General features: G+C 43.5%; 2 long non-coding RNA genes across 2 annotated transcripts in view; one reads left to right on the forward strand and one right to left on the reverse strand.

Moving 5' to 3' along the window:
- LOC146763045 (uncharacterized) overlaps positions 1 to 25,620 on the forward strand; it is a 107,309-nt gene that overhangs the window by 73,679 nt on the left and 8,010 nt on the right. The window lies entirely within an intron of this gene.
- Positions 2,488 to 11,222, reverse strand: LOC146763046 (uncharacterized). The gene is made up of 2 exons (XR_014952632.1): positions 10,822 to 11,222; positions 2,488 to 5,908 (listed from the first exon to the last, which is right to left on the reverse strand). It is a non-coding gene; the product is annotated as an uncharacterized LOC146763046 (long non-coding RNA).

Consider the following 25,620-nt stretch of genomic DNA (forward strand, 5'->3'; position numbering starts at 1 on the left):
GGAGAGAGAACAGTGAAGAATCACAAAAATGATTAAAGGATTGGAGCACCTCTCTTATGAGGAAAGGCTGTCACCTGGCTTTATGGGGACAGACCGGTTCTTTTGGAAATCCTTGGCAGAATGATGAAACTAAGTTGTAGTTACAATTAAAGTTGTTTTTTTTTTTACTGCCCTTTTATGATCAGAATAGAATGGTTTGTTCAGAGTGGAACAGGTGTTTTAATAAGCAGAATCAGTATAGCACAATTCTATAAGTAGCATAGCACAGAATTTCAAGGCATAGCTTAGCTTATGGCTTCTAATCACCTGGATCCTCTGCATGTCAGGTCAAATCTTAATATATGACTTTCCATATCAATATAACAATCATAATCTAGGCTTGAAAGATATAAAAGAATTTGAGTGACTAAATCCTCAGTAGAAGCAGATGATGTTGGAGGCATCCCTGATCACTGGAGGATCACAAGTTTTGCTGTCCAGCAGCTGTTTCAGTCCAAGTCCCACTTAAGACTTAACTGCTTGATTTTATAGGCAGTGCTATGTGTGCTGCTAAGCTTCCCTGTTCTGTATCAGGGTCACAATCACCTGATTGGCCAGATACCTGGGACCTTCAAGGCCAGTAAGGAGGAGAGTAGCTAGCCTGGTACCCGGGAACCTAGAGACTGATAGGAAAGGGGAGAAGTTTGCCTAGTGCACAAGACCTTCAAGGCCTGATGAGAGAAAATGAGGCTGATATGTGCCCAGTTGAGTCACAGAGAATGGCTATTTGCCTAATGCCATTAGTTATGTTAACCATATTACCAGGGGTCAGGTGTAGGTGGTCACACTAAGAGAGCTGGGAGTGTTTAGCCTGGAGAAGACTCAGAGAGGTTCTCATAAATGCATACAAATACCTGATGGGAAGGAACGAAGAAGAGGGAAACATGCTCTTCTTTGTAGTGCCTAGTGACAGGTAGAGAGTCAATGGGCACAAGCTAAAACATAGGAGTTTCCATTTCAACATCAGAAAACTAATTTTTTTTACTGTGAAGGTGACTGAGTGCTGCAACATTTTGCCCAGAGATGTTGTGGAGTCTCCCTCCTTGAAGAACTGTCTGGACATGGTCCTGAACAACTGGCTCCAGATGACCCTGCTGAGGATGGCGGGGGGAAGGTGTGGACTAGGTTCCAGACTCAACCATTCTGTGATTTTAAGGATTGACAGCCTGGGAAAAGTTATCAAGCTTCTAAGCATTCTTTTCAGGCTTTACTTTTCCCATATTACTAGTTTACTGCTCTGAATTCCTCAGTTCCTCTTCCAGATTTGGAGTATAGCAGCAGTATATGTGCAACAATGTAGCTGAGGTCCCACTGGTATCAATAAACTGGTATATATGTAACAAAGATTCCACCTGGATGTTAATTACTGCTTTCTGTTGCACATCCCTCTTAATCATTGTCACGATTTACATAACTTCAGTTGAGCAAAAAATGTAAATGGTTTTCGTATTCTGACAATTTAAATACCTATATATTTTGGTGCCTTTTTCTCCAAATAATCCTTAAATTTACTTGTGAAAGTCACTCCATTGAATAAAAATCCTTTATTTTAACATCTGCATGCTTTTTGGTGTTGCACTGTTACTCAGGTCTATACACCAGACTACCCTATTCAAAGTTGACTCTCATGATGAATACTGACATATGCACCTCAGTTTGAGCAACCTTCTTTTTTTTTTCTTTAATGTGTTTCTGTCTTGGTTTGAAAGACAGGTGTCTTCTAAGGAAGGCTGGAACCACCCTTGGAATGGAATATGTATTCCCCTTCCCTCCAAAATACTATAATTTTGAAATTAAGGAGATTAATTTTGAAATTAAGGGGCTTTCAGGCAAAGAAATGAGGATAGGAATAACAGTTCTTTACTAGTCTGTATAACAAAGCAAACAAACAACAATACCTATGGCAGTTGCAACAAATAGAATCAGAAACCCAGTATCAGCCTTCTTGGCCACAGGCACTTTCCCCTTTAGTGTAGTGATGGTCACAGCCGGCAGGGGTGCTGGTGGATCCCGGTTGGCAGGGCAGGTGCGATGATTCCACTGCGGCTGCAGGGGGTGCTCTGGGGTGATCTCGGGGAGCACGTGGTAATGGCGGCTTGACCAAGATGGGAAGGGATAGAAGAGAGGCTTGTTTCATAAACCTCTGGGGCAGTCGATCCTGGTGCCCCATCAGGACTCTCGGAAGCAGCAAGCTGGAACAGCAGGAATGAGCAAAAATCCCGGGGAGGTGAATGAGAGGTATCAGAAGATCCACTGCTGTAGGTGGAACCGTGGGATGTCTCAGCAGGCGGGAGGTATGGGGCTACAGTGTAGCTAAAGCTCGGAGCAGTGCCGAAGAAGTGGCGGGGGCGGGGTAGCGGCGGCCCAGCTCCGAGCACAGCAGGGAGAGGCGAGCTCAGGATCCCGGGCAACTGAGCATGTTATGAGTGAGCACAAGAGGCCATCTGATCCGATTAACAGAATTTATTTAATTCATTTAATAGAGTATATGAGAGCAAAGCAAAAAGCAGCGCTGCGGCGACAGAGGGGAGCAACCGCTCCGCCAAACTGCCGCGCCTGTGATCCCCTAGTTCGCTCTTTTTATCTTCTTCCTTAGTTCACTCGTTTCTTCTGCGCAGTCGCATTCTGTTGCTAGGTGGTCATTTTCTGCCTTCTAGTGGTTGTGGGATGAAGGCTGGTTGTCTTCCTCACAGGTGTCCTTTGATCTGGGGATTCTCACAGTCTCAAGTATACGTGTTATCTTAGAAATGCGTGTTATCAGTTAAGCAATGCAAAGCCTATTGCCTACTACCGCTGTGAAAGGTTAGGAATGCGTGTTATCAGCAATTCACAGCCTGTTGCCTATTACCGCTGTAAAAAACAAACTTCCTTGAAACAAATTACTATCTGCAGCTGCATCGAACAAAAAGTCACCCTTCTCTTACAATTTCCCCCCTTTTCTTTTATCCTTCTTTTTGTTCGTTGAACCGCATTAATTCTTTTCTACTAAGCTCTAGATAGTTTTCGGCCTCTACCTGAGTGAGTGATTCATATTTTGATCTTACTATCATTAAATGAGCGGCCTCTAACCTACTCTTTACTATAGCAATAAGCTTATTAAAGATGCAGGGTCCGAAAGTTAGCACTAAGATGAGCAGAATTGCCGGTCCTGCAACGGTAGACAAAAGAGTTGTTAACCAAGGGGAATGAGTAAACCATGATTCATACCAGTTTTGCTGAGCTTCTTGCTCTTTTTTTCTTTGCTCTATTTGTTTGCGTAATTCATAGTATCAACCACAATTCCTGTGTGGTCTGCATAAGTGCAACATTCTTCTCGTAAGGCAACGCAGAGCCCCCCTTGTTGTAAAAATAATAGATCAAGTCCCCGTCTATTTTGTAACACAACCTCAGAGAGGGATCTGACTGATTTTACTAACCCATCTATGGCCTTTTTGATTCTGCTTAAGTCTTCATCTACGGATACTCGTAAATTTTTCATACCTTGTTGTTGATTTACTAGGGAGGCTACCCCCGTTCCCACTCCAACTCCACCTACACTAAGTAAGACTGCTACTGTTAATGCTGTGAGTGGTTCTCTTTTGACTAGATGGTGTTCGGGAGTTATTTGATGCTCTAGTACATACTCCTTTGGGTGATATGATATGCGAGGGACAATTAACACCTGCACACAATAATCTGAACTTTCATTGAAAAGCCTTATGGATAAGCAAGGGGTGGTTCCGAGTGTATTACATACCCATTTGGTGTTGGGCGCTGGCAGGAGCCATTCTGCCAGTTTATCTTTTCTCTTGATGCTGATTGTCGTCTCACACAAGTGTTGCATTATTGTGGGTACCTTTCCCACACATTTCCCTTTCCCTCTTACTTGTGCTAGGGTTATTCCTGGGGTGCTATCTTTTCCCTGTTTCCACAGACATTCTCTTGGATTTGTCCCATTAATTCTTCTGGTTTTGGCAGAGGATCCTATCGCCTCATAAAAGGGTGGATTCATCATGTAACAGAGCCAGCAACCCTCTGTCAGATTCGGGTATGTATAATTTAAAACGCCAAATGTGGCTTGCATTATTTTCCACAAGGTGGCATGCTCGGGTTTAGGAACACCTGGCTCATCTATGTTAATATGGCTGGTAATAACCTCTGTCTCTGTGTAGTTAATTGTTTTAGTTTTAATGTCACTTATTACTTTGTTGGGTCCAATTGGTGCAGGGTCATAGGGAATAGGTTCTTTCTTAATAAGTATTAGGTTTCCCAAATCGTGTCCCTCTATCCAATGCCTAATTCCCCATGTCTTTCCCAACAGCCACCCTGGGTCATTTGGATGAGTAACATTGAGGTATATGAAAGTACAGTTCCCCAGTAAATCTTTCCCTGTCCATGGCCATTCTTGTGGCTTTACACATCCAGCTGGTCCATATCCCACCCTTAGGTATTTATCCGACCCTCCTCCCGGGGCCCATGCTGATGCTATTGTCTCACAACCCCAATAACCACAGTAGTAATGCCCGGGGAGGTTACAATATGACCTCCCTAAATTTGAAGCAGGGCACATATAGAAACTTGTCAAATTTAACAGCCGCCCACAGCTTGGATTCTTGGTCATATTACATACTCCAGCTTTAAAGCTTGGTGCCCCAGAGGTTATCACAGTCTGCAGGTCATAATGAGTATCATGATTTTCCCACCTACTTAATGTCCATTTAAAGGGTTCATGGGTTTCAGTAGCAACACTTTGGAGAGGAAAGCATATCATCACAAATGTAAGAATCTTTAGGGCTGAGTAGTATGCACTGCAGGGGATGCTGCTTATCATACCCAATTTCACATTCCTACTTTTTCTCATTCCATTGTCACCATTCCCGTGCCTATGGTGGTCAGTGTTTCTTCTTACGATTTGGGAGGGTCCCTCATCCCCACTAGCTACCTCTCTGTCTCGCCTGTCAACTTGGTTGCTACAAGCTACAGGGTAGGCCATCTTCTTGACAGCAGAGATATTCTTCAGGGGCGGGATTATTTCCTCTCTCCCACTTTGACCTCCGGGAGTTCCAATTTTTCTCATTTAATTGTGGGGTGTCGCACCTAAGTCCCTTGACCAGCCTGCGACACTTGACCTGGACTATGTCCGTAAGAAATGGACTTGAAAGCTCGTTGGAGTGGTAGCAATGGAATTCAGGGTTTAATCCCCTCACAAAAATTTCCCACCACTCGGGAGATTCTTTAGTCAGTTCCCGAGTGGCGACCTTATAATTCAATATTTCAGAGGTCAACTTGCGTTGCTCTAGCCAGCAGCGCTGACACACACTTTTTGGAGCCCTCCCCTTTCTACAGTGAGCCCACCACAGCCCTTTACAAATTTTACAAGAAAAGCAAGCAAAAGGGAAACAATCACAATCTAACCAGCTACATTTTACTTTAATATCTTCATGCTCGGCATGACCCTCCCCTTCCCAAGGTCTCTGCTCCCTTTCGAGTCGGATGGGCCGATAATAGGGCTGCTGAGCTAAGTCTTCTAAATGCTTACAGTATACTGGGGGTTTTGTTTCTCCTATCAGTTGTGTTTGCAATCCCCAGTCATTCCCGACCCAAATGTCCCCGGAACTGGCAGTGTCCATTAAGATTACTTGAGGGTTCTCTTTACTGTTAGCTTCAAATCTCCCGGCTTCCCATCAGTCTTCCAGCTCGTCTCTCTGGAAGTTGCATGGAATCGAGTCGGGTCCACTGGCCCCTTTATTCTGCTAGCATGGGTCCATCCCTTTTCTGCCGTACGAACTGCGGAATCAGTGGTGATTAAAACCAGATACGGTCCGTCCCACCTTGGGGTGATTGAATCTTCCTTCCAGCTTCGGATGAGAACCCAGTCGCCGGGTTGTACCTGGTGTAATACAAGATCTAATGGTGGTCTTTGGTCCCACATCCCCTTTTCCCATAACTGTTTCTTGTATTTCATTAAAACAGTTAAATATTTGTTAATACTTTGGTCAGTGATATTAGGATTAGATTGAACTTTCTCTAGGGAGTAGGGCATCCCATATAACATTTAAAATGGGGAAAGCCCTATGTCTGATCGTGGTTGAGTCCGAATATTTAATAATGCTAGTGGCAGACATTTTATCCAAGATAACTTAGTTTCTAGTACCAATTTAGTGAGTTGTTTCTTAATTTCTCCATTCATTCTTTCCACCCTCCCGGAACTCTGGGGGTGCCAGGGAGTATGTTGTTCCCATTTTATGCCCAGGGCTTCTGCCAGCAGCTGTGTTATTTTTGAAGTGAAGTGGGGGCCTTTATCGGAGTCTATTGTTTCTGGGACCCCATACCTGGGTATTATTTCTTCTAGCAGGGCCTTTGTCACCGTTCGGGCTGTCTCCCTAGCGGTGGGGATTGCTTCCACATAATGTGTTAGATGATCTATTATAACTAAAAGATATTTTATCCTCCCCACTTTGGGAAGCTCTGTAAAGTCTACCTGTAAATTTGTAAAAGGCCTCTTTGCCACGGGTCTCCCTCCCAAGGGTGGCTTCCTTAAATTCTTCCTATTTACACGTAAACAGGTTGGGCAACCCTTAGTAATACTTTTTGTTAGATCATGGAGACCCACAGTCATATAATGGGTGGCAAAGTGGTCTACCAGCCCTTGAGCGCCCCAGTGTGTTTTCTGGTGTAATTTATTAAGCATTTGCTGGGCTACGGCCCTAGGCAGAACCTCCCTCCCATCTGTTAACAGCCACTTCCCCGATTCTTCTTTTATCCCCAATTTTGCAAGTTTCTCCCGCTCTTCTACAGTAAATACAAATTTATCCTGGGTGGTTAACCCAGGATTCTCTGGAGTATCTGTAGGATCCCTCCTGGCTCTCTCGCTCAAGGTCAGTGCCTCGATAATTGCAGCCTTCTTCGCTTCATGGTCTGCCGCGTTGTTACCCCTACTCCGGTAATCCATTCCCCGCTGATGCCCTTTTAAATGAACTACAGCTATCTTTGCAGGGCCTCTCAAGGCCTTCAGGAGGGCTACTATTAATCTCTGATGCACTAGGTTCTTTCCTTGTGAATTCACAAGGCCCCTTTCCTCCCATAATTTTCCAAATGTATGTACTACCCCGTACCCATATTTAGAGTCTGTATAAATGGTTCCCTCTTTTCCCTTTAATAATTCCAAGGCTCTTAGGATGACGTATATTTCACAGGCTTGGGCTGACCATGTTTTGTCTAGGGCTCCGGACTCAATTACTTCTAGGTCAGGTCCCCCTACTATGGCATACCCTGATTTTCTTTGGCCCTCTACTATTCTGGATGATCCATCTACAAACAGCTTTTCTCCAGTCTCTAACTCCTCTTCTTCCAAGTCAGGTCTAATTTTAGTTTGCTCCTCTATAGTGATCACACAGTCGTGAGTCAGTGGGTCAGTCTCTGGCTCTCCGAAGAGGAAGGAGGCTGGATTTTGCAATGAGGTGGTTTCTAAAGTGAAATTAGGGGTTTCTAATAGAATCCCCTCATACTTTAGGAGCCTGGCATCAGATATCCATTTGTCTGCTTTTTGCTGCATCACACTCCGTATGTTATGTGGAGTTAACACCTTCAGAGTGGCATTAAAGGTGATCTTCCTTGTTTCTTCTACTAACTCTGCACAGCCTGTAATTATTTGTAAACAGCCCGGCCATGCCCTACTTACAGGGTCTAGAATTTTAGATAGATATGCAATAGGTTTCTTTTTCCCCGCCCAGTCCTGGGTAAGTACTCCATAAGTTACCCCATCTGTAATACTGACAAATAAAAAGAAGGGCCTCTTTAAATCTGGGAGGCTTAGGACTGGAGCATGGACCAGAGTTTCTTTTAATTCTTGGAATTTAGATTTTTCCTCCTCTGTCCACTTAAGGTGCCCATCTTGGGTAAGTTTTTGACACAGAAATCTTGCCTTCCTGCTATAGTTTTCAATCCACTGCCTACAATACCCTGTAAGTCCTAATATCTGACGAATTTGTCGTTTATTTTGCGGTAAAGGCAGGGATAGGATTGCTTGTACTCTATCTGGATCAATTTTCTTTTCTCCCTTTTTCAAATAATGTCCCAGGTATCTAACTTCCTCTTCTACAAATTGTAGTTTTGCTTTAGAAACTTTTAATCCTTTCAGTCCCAGGAAATTTAATAGTTTGATACTTTCTTTCCGGACTTTGTCTTCTTCTTTACCTGCTATTAACAAATCATCCACATACTGAACTAGCTTTACCTCTGGGTCTGTTTTATAATCTTGCAAAACTTGTTCTAGGGCTTGCCCGAATAAATTGGGAGATTCCGTAAATCCTTGAGGTAATACCGCCCACCTGAGTTGCTGTCGCCTCCCCGTGTCAGGGTCTTCCCATTCAAAGGCAAAATAGTCTCGACTGGATTCGTCCAGAGGGCAGGCCCAAAAGGCATCTTTCATGTCTATGACACTATACCACTCGTTTTCAGGTCCTAATTTACTCAAAAGGGTATAGGGGTTTGCCACTACTGGGAACCGAGCCACGGTTCGCTTATTAATTTCCCTAAGGTCATGCACCAGCCGATAGGATCCGTCTGCCTTTTTAACTGGGAGTATGGGGGTGTTAAAAGGCGACATACATGGTTCCAATAATCCTTTATTTAGTAATCTTTCAATTTCGGGTTTCAATCCTTTCCTTCCCTCTAGTGAAATAGGGTACTGTTTTATTCTCACCGGGACCTCAGGGTTTCTGATCTTTACTGTGAATGGAGTCATATTCAATTTGCCCACGGTTCCCGGATTGTACCATACTTCAGGATTTATTTTCTCTTCATCTTCCAATCGAAGAGGGCAAAGCCTGATTTTCAATTCCTTTTCTACCACTTCGATTTGAATTCCCAATTCAACAATTAAATCTCTCCCCAATAGGTTGTAATCTGTTTCAGGGACTAATAAGAAGTCACCCACCCCCATTTTAGTTTCTGATTCTACCATTACCTCTTTAATAATTTGTACTTCAAATGGTTCCCCTTTTGCCCCTACTACCATAGCTGTCTGTTTTGACAGGGTACAGCCTTGGGGCAGGAATTGAATGGTAGATCTTTCCGCCCCTGTATCGACCAAGAATTCTATTTCCTGGCTTTGGGGACCCACCTTTAATTTTATCAAGGGCTCTTTTTGATGTCTCCAGGTCCCCATAAAGTAGAGCCCCTGACCCCCCTAGTCGGCCTTGAATTCTTTCTCATCTCTAAGCCGCACTCTGCACTCTCTCTTGAAATGTCCCTTTTTGCCACAATAATAACAAGTCTTTTCTTCTGTTCCCCCCCTTTTCTTTATTACCCGCTTTGTCTCGAGTAAACTTCTTCTGTCCTGTCTCTATGCTCCTACTTTCCCTTACCGCAGCAACCATCATTTTAACTTGCCTCTTCTGACTCTCTTCCTCTCTCCGGACGTACACTTTCTGCGCCTCCCGCAGCAGCTCTGCCAAATCTCTATCCTGCCAATCCTCCATCTTTTGTATCTTCTTTCTAATATCGTCCCAAGACTTGGATACAAAATGCACTTTTAATATTGCCTGCCCCATTGGATCGTTTGGTTTTAATCCTGAATATAATTGGAAGTTCTTTCGCAGCCTCTCCAGCCACTCAGTGGGTGTTTCATCTTTCCTCTGTCTGTCATTGAATGCCTTATTGATATTTTGACCCCTGGGGACCGATTCCCGAATACCATCAATTAATATGGTTCGGAAGTCCTGCATATTGGCCCTATGATCCTGGTCTTGGTTATTCCAATTAGGATTTTGAAGAGGCCACTTAGTGTCAGCTGGGTGTTGAGCATGTGCCGGCTGGGCATCCCAGACCCGCATGCCAGCTGCCCTAATCATGTTCTTTTCTTCAACCGTAAATAGGATATTCAGTATGGACTGCAGTTCTTCCCAAGTGTATATATTGGGGCCCAAAAATTGATCCACTCTTTCTGCCACACCTAAAGGATCCTCTAATAAGTTTCCCATCTCCTTCTTGAAATCTCTCACATCTCCCGAGCTCAAGGGAACAGAAATGAATCCTATTCCTGGTTGTGGCCCTCCCATGGGCATTTCCCTCAGGGGAAACAGTTTGCCTTTTGCCCTGCTCCGGGTGACTGGACCAGGCTGTTCAGAATCTGAGTCAGACTCATCATCCGATGAGGGGAGAGGGGGTGCTCGTGGTACAGGAGGAACATAAGGGGGTGGGGCTACTATCAGTTCCTCTGGTTGTCCCTTTCTTTTCCCCTTAGGTTTTTCGAAAAGTTTGAACACAAGCACATCTGGTCGACTCACCCAGATCTTAGCATAGTCACTCTCCTCTGGGTTAGGGGGTTGTTTAGTGCTCACCCAGATGTTTAGAGCTTGTCTAACCCATTCCTCTGAGGACCCAAATAGGGGCCAGAATGCATTTTTGGAAACTTCCTTCCCTCCCCACACTTCTATACAGTAATGTATCATTTTTGCTTTATCCTTTCCCCTCGTTCCTGGGAAGTGTTCCCAATTGGTCAACATGAATCCCAGGGGACTGTCCTTAGGAATCGAACGGAGTTTTACCCCCACTGGGGAGGGGGATTTACTCTTCCCCTGCCCCATTCCTCCGGAGTGCCTTCTAACACACACAAATAATCAAATAATCACAATCACTTCCCCTGGTTCGTGGCCCAGGCCCTCGCGGGCTTTGGGAACCGCACTACTGAGGGTCCGTGTTCACTTGGGGAGTCCGGCTGCCGGCTCCCCTCTCATGCAACTCACACACTCGCCACACTCCGGGATCCCGACCCCGCCCGAACGGAACCCTTATACTTACGCTTCCTGCGTCTTCGTTCGGACTTTGTGCACAAATTTTAAGGGGTATCTTGGGCCCGCTTCCCTTTCTTTGCTTTCCTCAAGGCTTTTGGGTTCGTTGGTCGGGATGAGGACAAGACCCCCAGTCTGAGTCCGCTCAAAAGAGCGGAGTTGTGGCGCCTCTCCCAGAGAGGGGTCCTCCAAATCCGCAATCCGAGTCACGGCACCAAATTGTTATGAGTGAGCACAAGAGGCCATCTGATCCGATTAACAGAATTTATTTAATTCATTTAATAGAGTATATGAGAGCAAAGCAAAAAGCAGTGCTGCGGCGACAGAGGGGAGCAACCGCTCCACCAAACTGCCGCGCCTGTGATCCCCTAGTTCGCTCTTTTTATCTTCTTCCTTAGTTCACTCGTTTCTTCTGCGCAGTCGCATTCTGTTGCTAGGTGGTTGTTTTCTGCCTTCTAGTGGTCGTGGGATGAAGGCTGGTTGTCTTCCTCACAGGTGTCCTTTGATCTGGGGATTCTCACAGTCTCAAGTATACGTGTTATCTTAGAAACGCGTGTTATCAGTTAAGCAATGCAAAGCCTATTGCCTACTACCGCTGTGAAAGGTTAGGAATGCGTGTTATCAGCAATTCACAGCCTGTTGCCTATTACCGCTGTAAAAAACAAACTTCCTTGAAACAAATTACTATCTGCAGCTGCATCGAACAAAAAGGTCACCCTTCTCTTACAAGCAGATGGTGAAAAGTCCCTCTGTTAGTGAGGTAGGTGTTAGTAACGTCCCAGTTCAGTTACTGTTCTCACGAGCAGAGGCTCACCCCACAGCAGAAGAATCAGGACTGGGCTGGGCTCTGGCGGCGCCACTGAATTCAGTCTCTCAGGCAGCAGTTCCAGCCATCCTCTTCTGAAGCCTAGAGAGAGGGAGAGAAGAGAAAGAGAAAGAGAGAAAGAAAGAGAGAAAGAGAGAGCAGCTGCTCCAGCCCGGTCCTTTACCAGTCCAATTCTCGAGGTATCTCTGCCCCTTGAAATAAGAGATTTTCCAAAGATCAATTGAGCTAACAAAATTAATGTATCAAAAATGAATGTATCAAAATGAATGTATCATGTTTGTACAATCATGTGTTGAATTTTAAGAAACCTCTGCCATAGCGCAAAAGACATAAAGAAAAAAAAAATTCTTTAAAGCTTCTTGCAAAAAGACAAATACCAAAGAAGACCAGGAATGCAAAGAATTCAGACAAGGAGGCTCTCCTGTCGAGGATGATAAACCTACCCAGATAACAGAGCAGAAAGCCAAAAGCGCATGCGCAGAGGAGAAGAGTTCAAAAGTTCAATGCAGAAGAAGACTATGGTTTCAGCTTCAGAAGAACACCAGCGACCCCTGTAAAGACCACCACAAAAAACCACGCATGCCCAGAAGGGCGTGGACCTATTTAGCATGAGAGGCGAAGACAGGCGGGGCCAGGAGTTGAATATGCATAGAAAAGTTGTATAATGTATTGCATATGGAACACCTTTGTGAATAAAATTGTGGGACAAACTCCAGCTCGGGGCACAAGACTTTGGAGAGCTATCTCACTTGTGCCGGGCGCTGGCATACATACCCACTTCATAACTACATTAAGTTGTGGAGTCAATTTATTTATTCCGCGTATCGCTTCATTTGGCGACCACGAAGGGACTTCTCTGCTCATCTGTAGGTCCGGCTGAGGGCAGACACCCTCAGGCGCCGCGGAGCACTTCCCCAGAGGGACTCTGTGCCTCGGCTGTACACTACGGAGAGCAGACTACAGCCCGTCGATAAGCGGATCAAAAGCGGTATGTATTCTTTTCTCTTGTTAAGGAAAGGCACTGATAAGTCGCATTAAGACGTTTTTGCGCGCAAGATTGCCAAAGGGGCTTGCAAGCAGATCAGTGGAAGAGAGGCTCCCCCCGCGAGGCTGATTGTGCAGCTCGGGGAGGGAGAGAGGTTGCACCCCCCCAAAAAAACCTGATTGCGCAGCTGGAGGGGGGGGGAGGTTTCCCCGTGGTCGATAGAGCAGCTTGGGGAAAGGGAGAAATCCCAGTTTCAGTGTGGTGTGTTTGTTACGTCCGGACGTGTGTGCTTGCATATGTGTAAGTGTCTGTGTGAGTTTAAGAGGGTGAAGCACGGCAGTGCTAAGATACTTGGACGCGGCGCGTCGTTGCGATCTTGAAAGCGCGGGGGTGAAGCGCGGCAGTGCTAAGATACCTAGACGCAGCGCGGCGTTGCGATATTGAAAACGCGGGGGTGAAGCGCGGCAGTGCTAAGATACCTGAACGCAGAGCGGCGTGGCGATATTGAAAGCGCGGGGGTGAGGCAACTCTCAGTCAGCACTATCTGATAGAACAGATGGGCACATCTGCTTGAAAAGCAGCGTGCATACAGAGCAAGGGCTGCCTCTAGTCAACGAGAGCGCAGCTCAGAGCTAACAAAAGTGCTCAAAGCCCCGTCTGGCCAATAGGGCAGTGGGCGTGCACAAGCCGCGGTTTCTAAGATCGCTTTAAACACAGCTAGCTACTAGCGCAGCTAGTACAAGTTAGGACTTGTAATCACCACTTACAAGCATCACTGGTTCCTAGGAGTTTGTTATGCGGTGATACTGCCGCTCAAGATCGAGAGCATCTGCTGCTGAGTTCTAACAAAAAAAAAAAAAAAAAAAAAAAAAAAATTTTTTTTTCTTTTTTCTTTTTCCCAATAGTCTGGATTAAACTCGTAAGAATTTATAATTTGTACGGGAAGGGGCAAACAACAAGTTACATACGTGATTAAAATAAGTTAGAGAGACATAATGGGAGCAAAACAAAGTACAGAAGTATCCAAGGCCAGTCCATTAAGATGCATCTTAGCTCATTGGAAAGAAATAGCAGGCAAAGGGGGTGTGTAAAATAAAAAGAGTTTAATCAAATATTGCTCCCATTGGTGGCCACTCTATCGCCTAGAGGAGGGGGCCAGATGGCCTCCTACAGGTACTTTAGAATATAATACCTTGTTACAGCTAATGCTATTTTTACGAAGGGAAGGGAAATGGGAGGAAGTTTCTTATTGTGATATGTTTTTCTCCCTCCGAAATAACCCTGATTGGCAAAGGGACTGTGGCATCAAAGCCCCCTCTGATCCCCTTGTTCTAGCTCTTGAAAAAGAAAACAGAGGCAAAATGGGGAAATTTAAACGGTGCTGCTCAGCCTGTAGTATAGGACAGAAGTGTACCAGGGCAGATAAAGTTTATCGCACAGCATTAGAAGAACAAGAACAAGATCCAAGCAATCTATTTAGTCCTCACTTAGGAAGGCAAAAAAGAAGGGGTGAGAACTTAGGAGAGGCATCAGCACCACCTGCACCACCTGCAACACCTACACTACACACCCCACCTGCATCACCTATACCACCTACACCAACTGTTCCATCTACCCCTTCTCTTCCTTCAGAAAGAACACACACTCCAACCCCCATAAGCAGCCCAGTTGCATCTCGAACCAGAAGACAAATATTGCAAGCTCCTTTACGAAAAACAATAACATTGGAGGGAGAAAAGGTACTAGTTAAGGTACCATTCTCCACCCTTAATTTAGAAGCATGGGAAAGGCTCGCGGAAGATTACCGAAATGACCCAGTCAACACTGCTAAACGTTTACGATACATTATGAAACAACATAACCCAGACTGGGGTGATATTCAATTGTTATTAGATGCATTCACTGAAACAGAAAAGCAGTTAGTTCTAAAAACAGCAGGAAATCTGGTAGCAGATCACTTTAGGCAACAACAAGTAGATCTAAGAAAACATTTTCCACTTCAACACCCGGGCTGGAACCCAAACCAACCAGAAGAGAGACAAAGGCTAAAGAAATATCAAGACTGGGTGGTATTGGGAGTGGAAAGAGCAATGCCTAAAACCATAAATTAGTCAGCTCTATATGCTATTAAACAGGGACCCTCGGAATCCCCCACAGAGTTCCTAGACCGTTTGAGAAATGCAATGCGGCGCTATACAACACTAGACCCTGCATCTGAGGTGGGGATACAACAACTAGTTAATTTATTTTTGGGGCAGTCCACAGGGGATATTAAGCGCAAACTCCAAAAGATTAGAGAAGAAAACGCCCGAAATTTAGTAACTCTACTGGGAGAATCTTGGACGGTCTTTAGCAATAAGGAAGAAGGATATAAACGAGGGATGAAAAATTTAGTAGCAATAGTACAGGAAGAACAAAGAGGAAAATATGGCAGCAGGCAGGGGCCATCCAGGCAAGGCCCCCCCCGGTTGGGCAGAAATCAATGTGCAAACTGTCGGAAACAGGGCCATTGGAAGAGGGACTGTCCAGAATGAAAACAAAATGGACAGGGGAATCAAAGGGGGGAAGTAGTAGCCCATGTGCAAGAAAAATAGGGAGGACCGGAGGAGACTACCCCAGCAAACCCTCTAGTTGTAAATCTGAAGCTGGGGGAAATAGAAAAGGTAGTAAAATTCCTAATTGACACTAGGGCAACATACTCAGTTCTAAATACAGCTCTGATGCCCATAAAAAATAATTATGCTATAGTTACGGGTGCGACTGGCCAAACTGAAAAGGCATTTTTCTTCAAGCCACTCAAATACAAACTGGGAAAGCAGTGGGGAATCCACAAATTCCTATATATGCCCAACTCCCCTGAGTCACTTTTGGGCAGAGATTTGCTAGCACAATTACAAGCGACCATTACATTTAAAAATGGGGAGATGACCCTGGAGGTAAACGATCAAAAATATGTAGAAATATTAAGTTTAATATTAACCACTAATGAAGTCACGAGAGAAACTGAAATTGATGAAGAGGTAATGGATCAGGTATTCCCTGGGGTGTGGGCCTCTGATGTACCAGGGAGAGCAAAAAATGCTTCCCCTATACAGATCCGGCTAAAAGAAGGGAAGCAACCGGTCAGAGTTAAACAGTATCCCTTGAGGAGGGAGGATAGGGAAGGGATTAGCCCGGTAATTGAGAATTTTTTGCATCTAGGAATATTAAAAGAATGTCAGTCTGATTTTAATACCCCTATCCTACCAGTTCGCAAACCTGATGGGTCATACCGGTTAGTACAAGATCTGCGAACTGTGAACAAGGTAACTGAAGATCTGTATCCTGTGGTGGCCAATCCCTACACGTTATTAACTTGCTTAACACCCAAATTAACTTGGTTTACCGTTTTAGATTTAAAAGATGCCTTCTTTTGCCTTCCTATCCATGAAGCCAGTCAGAAAATTTTTGCATTTGAATGGGAAAGCCCCAAAAGTGGGCGAAAGACCCAACTTACGTGGACGAGACTTCCACAAGGATACAAAAACTCACCCACTCTGTTTGGAGAACAACTTGCAAAGGAATTAGAGACCTGGAAAGCCCCTCCTGAAGAAGGGAAGCTGCTGCAGTACGTAGATGACATCCTGATAGCCACACGAACGAAGGAAGCATGCGTGGCCTGGACGGTAAGCCTCTTGAACTTTCTGGGGCTCCAAGGGTACCGGGTATCAAAGAAAAAGGCCCAAGTAGTCAAACAGAAAGTAATTTATCTAGGCTACGAAGTCAGTGCTGGACAACGTAGCCTGGGCCAAAGCCGGAAGGAAGCAATATGTCAAACCCCAAAACCTCAAACTGTAAAGGAATTACGAACTTTCCTGGGGATGACGGAGTGGTGCAGATTATGGATCTATAATTATGGACTGTTTGTGAAGCCCTTATATGAATTAATTGCAACCGAAAGCAGGGACATCCAATGGACAAAGGAAGCTACGCAGGCTTTCAACCAACTGAAAAAAGCCCTCATGTCAGCTCCAGCTCTGGGATTGCCAGACGTGAGTAAGCCCTTCCTTTTGTTCTCCCATGAGAAGCAAGGGATTGCCTTGGGAATATTAGCACAGGACCTCGGCCCATATCGGAGAGCAGTTGCTTATTTCTCTAAGCAATTAGACACAGCCGCTAAAGGGTGGCCTGGGTGCCTCAGGGCTGTGGCAGCGGTCATAATGAACATCCAAGAAGCACGTAAATTCACCCTGGGCCAGAAAATGACTGTGCTAGTGTCCCACACGGTGTCTGCAGTACTGGAGGTGAAAGGCGGGCACTGGCTTTCCCCACAACGATTCCTGAAATACCAAGCTATTATGGTAGAGCAAGATGATGTAGAGATAGTGGAGACTAACATTGTCAATCCAGCCTCCTTCCTCAGTGGAAACCAAGGAGAACCGGTGGAACACGACTGCCTAGAGACCATCGAGGCCACCTATTCCAGCCGCCCTGACCTGAAGGACACCCCTCTTGAGAATGCAGAAGTCTGGTTTACTGATGGAAGCAGTTACGTCGTCAGTGGAAAACGGCACGCCGGGTACGCAGTAACTACCTGCAGAGAGGTAATAGAATCTGGACCCCTGCCAACGAATACCTCTGCACAAAAGGCCAAGATAGTCGCTCTAATTCGGGCCTTAGAATTGGCAAAAGGGAAAGAGATAAATATATATACGGACTCAAAGTATGCATTTGGAGTAGTGCATGCTCATAGAGCCATCTGGAAAGAGAGAGGACTGTTGAACTCTCAAGGGAAAAACATTAAACATGCATCTGAAATACTGCAACTTCTGGAAGCAGTTCAGTTGCCAGAGAAAGTAGCGATTATGCACATTAAAGCACATCAGAGGATAAACTCAGAATTAGAAAAAGGAAACGAGCTGGCAGATAGGAAAGCAAAAGAAGCAGCAAAAATTGAAATAATAAATGAGGCAGCCCTGATTCCAGATGGGCAAATTTCCCTTGAAGGTAAGCCAAAATACAATAAATTGGACACAAAATTGATTCAAGAACAAAAAGGGGATTACAACCCAGAGGGATGGGCCACCATAGAAGGAAAGTTAGTCATACCCTCCTATTTATTATGGTCCCTAGTAAGGGAAGAGCACCAGAAAACACATTAGGGAATTGATGCTCTGTATAAATATTTGAATGAAAGAATCATAGCCAGACATTTACGAGCCACTATCACTCAAGTGACTCGACAATGTGACCTTTGCCTCCAGACAAACCCCAAGAATATTCCCAAACCAAAACTTGGCCAGATGGGGAAAGGCCAGGGGCCGGGGCAACAGTGGCAGATTGATTTCACGGAATTGCCAAGAAAAGGGGGGTATAAGTTTCTATTGGTCTTAACAGATACCTTTTCAGGATGGCCAGAAGCATTCCCCACTAGGACTTCTAAAGCTTGGGAAGTAACTAAGGTATTGGTACAAGAAATCATACCACGATTCGGGGTCCCGACCACAATTTCCTCAGATAGAGGATCACATTTTATTGCAAAATTAGTACAGCAGGTGAGCCAATACTTAGGCATAAATTGGGAACTTCACACCCCATATAACCCACAATCCAGTGGTCAAGTAGAAAAAATGAATCATTTGATCAAACAGCAAATTGTACGGTTGGGACAGGAGGCTAATTTGCCGTGGCCTCAATCCCTCCCATTAGCACTACTGCGGATTCGAACCAAACCCAGGACCAAAGAAAAACTGAGTCCTTTTGAGTTACTTTATGGGAGACCATATGGGGTGCAGAAGGGAATGCCTGCCCAGGACGTATCACTAACCTCCTATATGATCGCTCTAAATAAACAACTTAGAGCAATTGAGAAATATGTGGCTAGAACTCGGGGTGCGGGGCTGGATGCACCGGTACATGATGTACAACCTGGAGACTATGTATATGTTAAGTCTCTTACAGAGAAAGCCCTGGAACCACAGTGGGAGGGACCATACCAAGTACTCCTTACTACCTTCACTGCAATCAAGATTAAAGAACAAAACACGTGGATTCACCACAGCCGGGTTAAGAAAGCTCCGGAAGACACTTGGAAGATAATACCGGGTGATGGTGAACTGAAACTAAAATTTACTCGGACAAAATGAATGTATCATGGTGGGTGGGGACTCTTGCTGAAATATTGTTTGCAATCATAGCTGTATTTCAACAATTAGAAGGTAAACCTAGTCAAAACAACGCTAAATGGCTTTGGTCCCAAGCTTTTACTCAATACACGGGATCCATGGGAAAGTCTTCCGATTTAAAAGGTTTAAATCTAACAACTCTGGTCATGCACAGTAATCAAATATATACACAACAAGAGTGGCAAAAACAGAAGTTGTGGTCACTTCAAGAGACCATAGGAGAGATAATTGAAATAAGATGTCAGATGATTAATGGGACTACCCACAATAAAGTAACCCAGATCAGTGTGAATAAGTGCCAGAAGATCTGCAATCATCCAAGTAAACTAGACTGTTGGTACAAATTCAAATTAAGACAAACTGTTGATATGGTTTGCCTCTGGGCCCGTGCCACTATTGGACTGTCTTTCAAATTTACAATAAGTGCTATAGCCAAACCTACTACAACCCGCTCCAGCACTCAAGCGCAAAATATACCATTCAATCTAGAACCCAGAGTTTATGAAATAGGGCCATATGTTATAAGGAATACGGGCCAACAGAAACTGTTATTTAACCCAGAATGGTCCCTTAAACGTGTTGAACTGTTAATGCAAGCTAATATCTCGACAGTTCAGCCAGCCTGCTCCCCTTTTCTAAGGTCATCCTTTCAAGGATGGACAAAGTGGCTACAAAAACAAGTACACCTCCGAGATAGAATGCGAAGGGATTTAACTGGGATATTAGGGACCGGGTTAGGAGTTTTGAATGGGATTGACTCCGAAATATTAATGAATAAATTAGCTATAGCAACTAGCGATATAACGAAATTAAAACAGCCTTTACAATCATCTGTATTAGCACTAGGAAATAGTCAGTGGCAAGTCTCAAAAGTGCTGCCAAAATAGAGAGACTTTGAAGATCAAGACCATAGCTTACTAGTAGATGCATTAGAAAGAGCACAAGAGAACATATCTTTAGCCCTTAGCTGTATACAAGCGCAATTATGGATACAGTCAACAGCTGCTTTAATCATAAGGGAAGGGAGTGAAGGGGTGTTTCCAGCTGAAATACGAAAGGTTGTCTGGGACAATGCTACCGACTTTGAGAGAGACCTCCAGTCTTGGTAGACCATGATAAACTTTACATATGATCCTACCACTAGCACTGCTACTGCCTTTGTGCTCACTATTCGTAATGCCACGGTTCACACTATTCACCCCACTGTTGCTCTAGGGTTGAGTCATGAAAAGTCAGTACTATACCCCTCAGAACACAGGGCATGGGCCTGGAAAAACCAAGGGAAATGGCAAACCATTAATCTAGAGCCTTGCATTGCTCAAGAACAACAGGGATTCATTTGTGAGAGTAATCTGATTAGTGTTCAAGATGTATGCCTTGACACTGATCAGAGCATTTGCCACTTTGAAATTCACCCAGACACCAACCAACAAACTCTACTAGTATATATAGGCGATGGCTGTGTGTGTTTGAGAACTGTGTGTAATGTTATAGAAATTGATAAAAATAAAGTCCCCTTATCTAGTAAAAATCATTCAAATTTCTGTATTTGCAACTTCATCAAGATTACTGGGTGTGACTTTATATACTCAGCACCAGTCGTATCCCACCAGTTAATAAAATCAAACTACACAACCTACAATGAATTACCACCCACTCCTATTGGAATGAATTTAACCCTAGTAAAACAATTAATGAAACATCAAGATCTAATCAAAATTTTAGAATAAATTCACAAAAATGGGCAGAAAACTCTAGTTACAGTCCATCATGATATAACTGAAATAAACAGAGTCCTGCAAAGAATAAAACAAGATAGAAGTCATAACTGGTGGGATGCACTATTTGGATGGTCACCGACTGCAACGGAGATCATGAACACTCTGTGTCACCCCATTATTGTTTTATTAATATTAGCTACTATAAGTCTAATAATGTCTATGTTAACACTTTTGTGGAATTGAAATATGTCGCAACGTGTGGCCGTTCTAACTTCACTCTCTAGAACTCATGGAATCCTGCTGAAAGAAAACTGTCATAACAGTAAAATCTAGTAAAAGAATTTACTATGTTTTAAGAAAAGGGGGGACTGAAATAAGAGATTTTCCAAAGATCAATTGAGCTAACAAAATTAATGTATCAAAAATGAATGTATCAAAATGAATGTATCATGTTTGTACAATCATGTGTTGAATTTTAAGAAACCTCTGCCATAGCGCAAAAGACATAAAGAAAAAAAAAATTCTTTAAAGCTTCTTGCAAAAAGACAAATACCAAAGAAGACCAGGAATGCAAAGAATTCAGACAAGGAGGCTCTCCTGTCGAGGATGATAAACCTACCCAGATAACAGAGCAGAAAGCCAAAAGCGCATGCGCAGAGGAGAAGAGTTCAAAAGTTCAATGCAGAAGAAGACTATGGTTTCAGCTTCAGAAGAACACCAGCGACCCCTGTAAAGACCACCACAAAAAACCACGCATGCCCAGAAGGGCGTGGACCTATTTAGCATGAGAGGCGAAGACAGGCGGGGCCAGGAGTTGAATATGCATAGAAAAGTTGTATAATGTATTGCATATGGAACACCTTTGTGAATAAAATTGTGGGACAAACTCCAGCTCGGGGCACAAGACTTTGGAGAGCTATCTCACTTGTGCCGGGCGCTGGCATACATACCCACTTCATAACTACATTAAGTTGTGGAGTCAATTTATTTATTCCGCGTATCGCTTCACCCTCAGATAAGAGAAGTGTGCCAGATGCCCTTCCTCCCCCGAGCTGGGCCACTTCTTTTGTTTGTCTTAAGTATGCAGTCATTACTGTTTCATAGCAACTTATGGAACAAAATTGCCTAAGTAAAAAGAAACAAAAGGAAAAAAACCTAACCCTCAACAGTGTTCCACTTGGAGCTGACATTTGAGAGACATATTTTTGTTAAATTAAGATAAACACCTCAAGTCAAAGCACACTTTATCCTACTTTAAATGCACATTCAAGTTAAATCAGTGGAAATTTACATAGCCACTCTGGGCAGTGGAGAGATCTAATAACACGTGTGGAAGACAGCTCTGAAAGGCCATCTAAGCCTTTAAATATGTATAAGGAGATATAAGATCCTTATGCATTTTACACAAAGAGATTGGACTGATTTTTAATTCTGCAGAACTATCTACATGTGGTATATACTCACCTTTGAACTGAATTCTGAGATGTCTTCTTAAATTATCGTTATGAACATTTTGATCTACAAATGGAGTTGTGCTGGCAATTGTGAAAAATGCATATTATATGATTGGCTCTTCGCAAATATTAAAATGAATACTTATATGTATTATGTTGGAAAGTTATGCTGTATTAATCTGTTTTAACTAGTGTTGAAGCGATACGTGGAATAAATAGACTCCACAACTTGGGGTAGTTATGAACTGGGTATGTATTACCAGTGCTCAGCACAAGTGAGATAGCTCTCCAAGACTTGTGCCCCGAGCCTTAGTCTGACCCAGACTTTTATTCACAAAGGTGTTCCATATGTAATACATTACACAACTTTTCTATGCATATTCAACCCCTGGCCCCGCCTGTCCTCACCTCTCATGCTAAATAGGTCCACGCCCTTCCAGGCATGCGTGGTTTGCCGTGGTGGTCCTGCGGGGGTCTCTGGTGGTCTCTTGGGGCCGAAGATCGTGGTCTTCCTTATGTTTGAACTTTTGAACTTTTCTCCTTTGCGCATGCACTTTCGGTCTTTTGGTGTTTATCTGAGTACCGTCTGTCAGTCTCCTGTCAGGCTTAGGGGCAGAGGAGCCTCTTTATCTGGGTTCTTTGTATCTTCGGTCCTTTTTGGTATTGTTCTTTATGCAAGAAGCTTCAGAAATTTGCATTTTCTTATGCCCTTTTGTACCTTGGCAGAGGTTTCTTAAGTAAAAGGTTAAAATTCAACACATAACTCTACAAGCTAGAATATAAATGCTTAATTTATTTTGTTAACTTAAGTGAACTCCAAAAATCTCTGTTTCAGTGTGGTAAATATAGTTTTTAGGCTATAGCATATTAAAATAGAAACTATGTGATGTAAGATACTTTTTATAACTAGCTGAAGGAATGGAAAAGATAAGCAAGAAATTCTTCACATTATCCTATCTGCATAGAGATAACATCAACAGACACCAAGATCCCTGTGAGAAATTGCTACTCACTTTTCATAATTTTAGAAAGGTTTATTAAACCATACCAAAAATACAACAGAAGATTGAATAGAGAAAATTTTAGGGCATGGGGAGCAATGGATTTTCCCTACCATGTGTTCACCCACACAATGGAGGTTTCACCTTTTAATTCTTTAACCCCTCCCAAGGTTCTGTCCATTGACCCCTTCTTTGCTGTCCAGTGGTGGAGACCACATCCTCAAATCCTGATTGGAGGTCAGATGTTGCCATAGGGACAAGCTGACCCTCCCTGATGTCCCAACCCCTGCTGTCTCTTGATAACAATGCTAGGGGGTGAAACATAACTATAAATCTATAAAACTTTTCTTAACCTATATACATGATAATTGTGAGAGCCAATCATTGCATTACTCATCTATCACAATCCCAAAAGAAGAATTATTTTCTCCTTATCGGGAAAGCTCAGACTTTGAGGAACCAAGAAGGTTGATTTAAAAGATGGGGGGGAAGCTAAAATTAAGCGGAAACACCCTAGTTTGAAAGGAATGTTTGAATCATGTATTAAATATATGAATATGCAATAAGCTATTGCTTTAAGGAGTAATCCTTTGTTAGCAAGGGGTGCTTTCTGGAAGTGCCAGGCACCTGGACATCCATAATTCTTTGCTTTTTATTGTCTCTTATTGTCCTAATTTTTATTACTATTTTCATTACTATTAAACTTCTAAAATTTTAACAAAAGTGAATGGTGTTTTTCACAATTTGAGGTTCCACCAAGATCTAAAACCTCGCTTCTGAAACCTCAGAGGATTTTCAGTGAGGGAGACGCACCCTGGCAAGTTTGGCAGACTCGCTCTGTTTCTTCTGGCGTGATCAGCAGATGCAGGTTCCTACCCGGTGGACAAAAAGAGACAATAAAACAAAGAAAAGGGAAAAGGCTCCCAAAAACCATGGTAATTGGCCCCCTAAGATTTGTGTACACGAAGATCTGGAAAGGAAAATGGATTGTAAGTACTTTTTGGGGGAGCAGATATGGGGGGGGGGGGGGGTTTGTAAGATGTGTAAATGAGATGTGGGCCGGCTACTCCAGACCTGCAAAGTAATTGTGGAGTTGTTGAGGGTCTAAACCACACAAGATACTCAGGAGTGCCAAACTCAAGAGTATCTAGGCTTAAAAGTTGCTAGATTGAGAGTAGCAAACTTAAGAGCTTCTGGGCTTAAAAGCTGCTAAGTTGAGAGTAGACAGACTAAAGACTCAGGGGTGTGTGATCCAAGAGCACCTTGAAATGGCCAATAACATCTGAGATTTTAACAAGTGATTTGAAAGTAAAAGGTACCTTATTGTTGTCTTGTTGTGTGTGAGAGTGAGTGAGAAATAAAAGTGAGCAAATGTAGATTAATGAAAGTATATATAATGTAGATTGTTTATTTTAAGCTTCATTTTATCTCTTTGAAGGGAGGTGTATTGTATTGTATTGAACTGTATTGTGAGAGAAAGGGATTTTTTTTGGTAGTAGGAAGAAGGTGGTATTTACATTGTTAGAGAATGTGGGAAACAGAGGCAGGGGACGAATATATAAGATCTTGAAAAATGGGACAGAAAACCAGTAAGTTGAGTACAGGGGGAAAAAAAGGGGGATAAAAGGGTACCAGCAGAGATACCCCAAGATAGCCCTCGGAGTTATGTTAGCTAACTAGGATACAAATCCTTGTACAAGGAGAAAGGACAAGGTAAAGATGATCCAATTTTGCATGATAGAATGGGCAAAGAAGGAAATAAGATCTGACCCTGTTTATTGGCTGTCGGAACTCAAAATGTATCTCAGACATTTTTAGAGGTTCCAGGCCTTGGTCAGAAGCATTTTAGACCCTGGCAGACAGCTGGAAACAGCTGTGATTTTGAGTTTGAGCCATGGAATGAATTACCAACTTTGGAGGTGGAACAAGCAGTCACAAAAGGTTAGATAGTATAGTAAAAGTAATTACAAAACAGAGGGGAATTTTTTTTAGTATTGTACAGGGGGGTTTTAACACTTGTACAGGGGGGTTTTTACTTTGTACATGGGGGTCAGAAGTTCTAAGATGGAGGAAAGTGGGCTGATCCTGTTCTTCCTCCTTCTTTTTCCTTGCCTCCATGTTCTTGGTGATGTTGGCACTCACAGATTGGTTTAGAGTAGAAAAGCACTTTGTAATATAGGTAGTAGGTATTGGGGGAAAACTATAAACATGTAATACGTAATATACCCTATAAGAGATAGCAGCAGCCCTGGGCGGGGAGAGAAGAAGACAGCAGATAGAAAGGATGTCAGGGTGTGTGTGTGCCTCTACCCAGGCCGCTGACCAAGCAGCCGCAGCTCGAGAACATAATCTTTTAGATAACTAGCAATAAACTGCCTTGAGACCGAACAGCAAGAGCCTGCGCAGTTTTTCTTTGGAAGCACGGGTTGGAGGAGGAATTTCACCACCAAATGGGACCCCAGAATAAGGCCGGGGTTCTCACAGTTGGCCTAGATATGGCTCTTTTGAAAGTTGGATTTGTCAGGCTCTGAATTTATTTGTAAATTCAAAATAACTGTTTAATGCAGAAGAAAGAGTATATGCTACATGCTGCACAGGAGATTTTAGGAGAATTAAATCTTTAAAATATCAGAAACCCCTGAGACAAAGCAAGAAAAG

This window comes from Lonchura striata, chromosome W (genome assembly GCF_050655825.1).
Source record: "Lonchura striata isolate lonStrDom1 chromosome W, ASM5065582v1, whole genome shotgun sequence".
In the NCBI taxonomy this organism is placed as follows: Eukaryota; Metazoa; Chordata; class Aves; order Passeriformes; family Estrildidae; genus Lonchura; species Lonchura striata.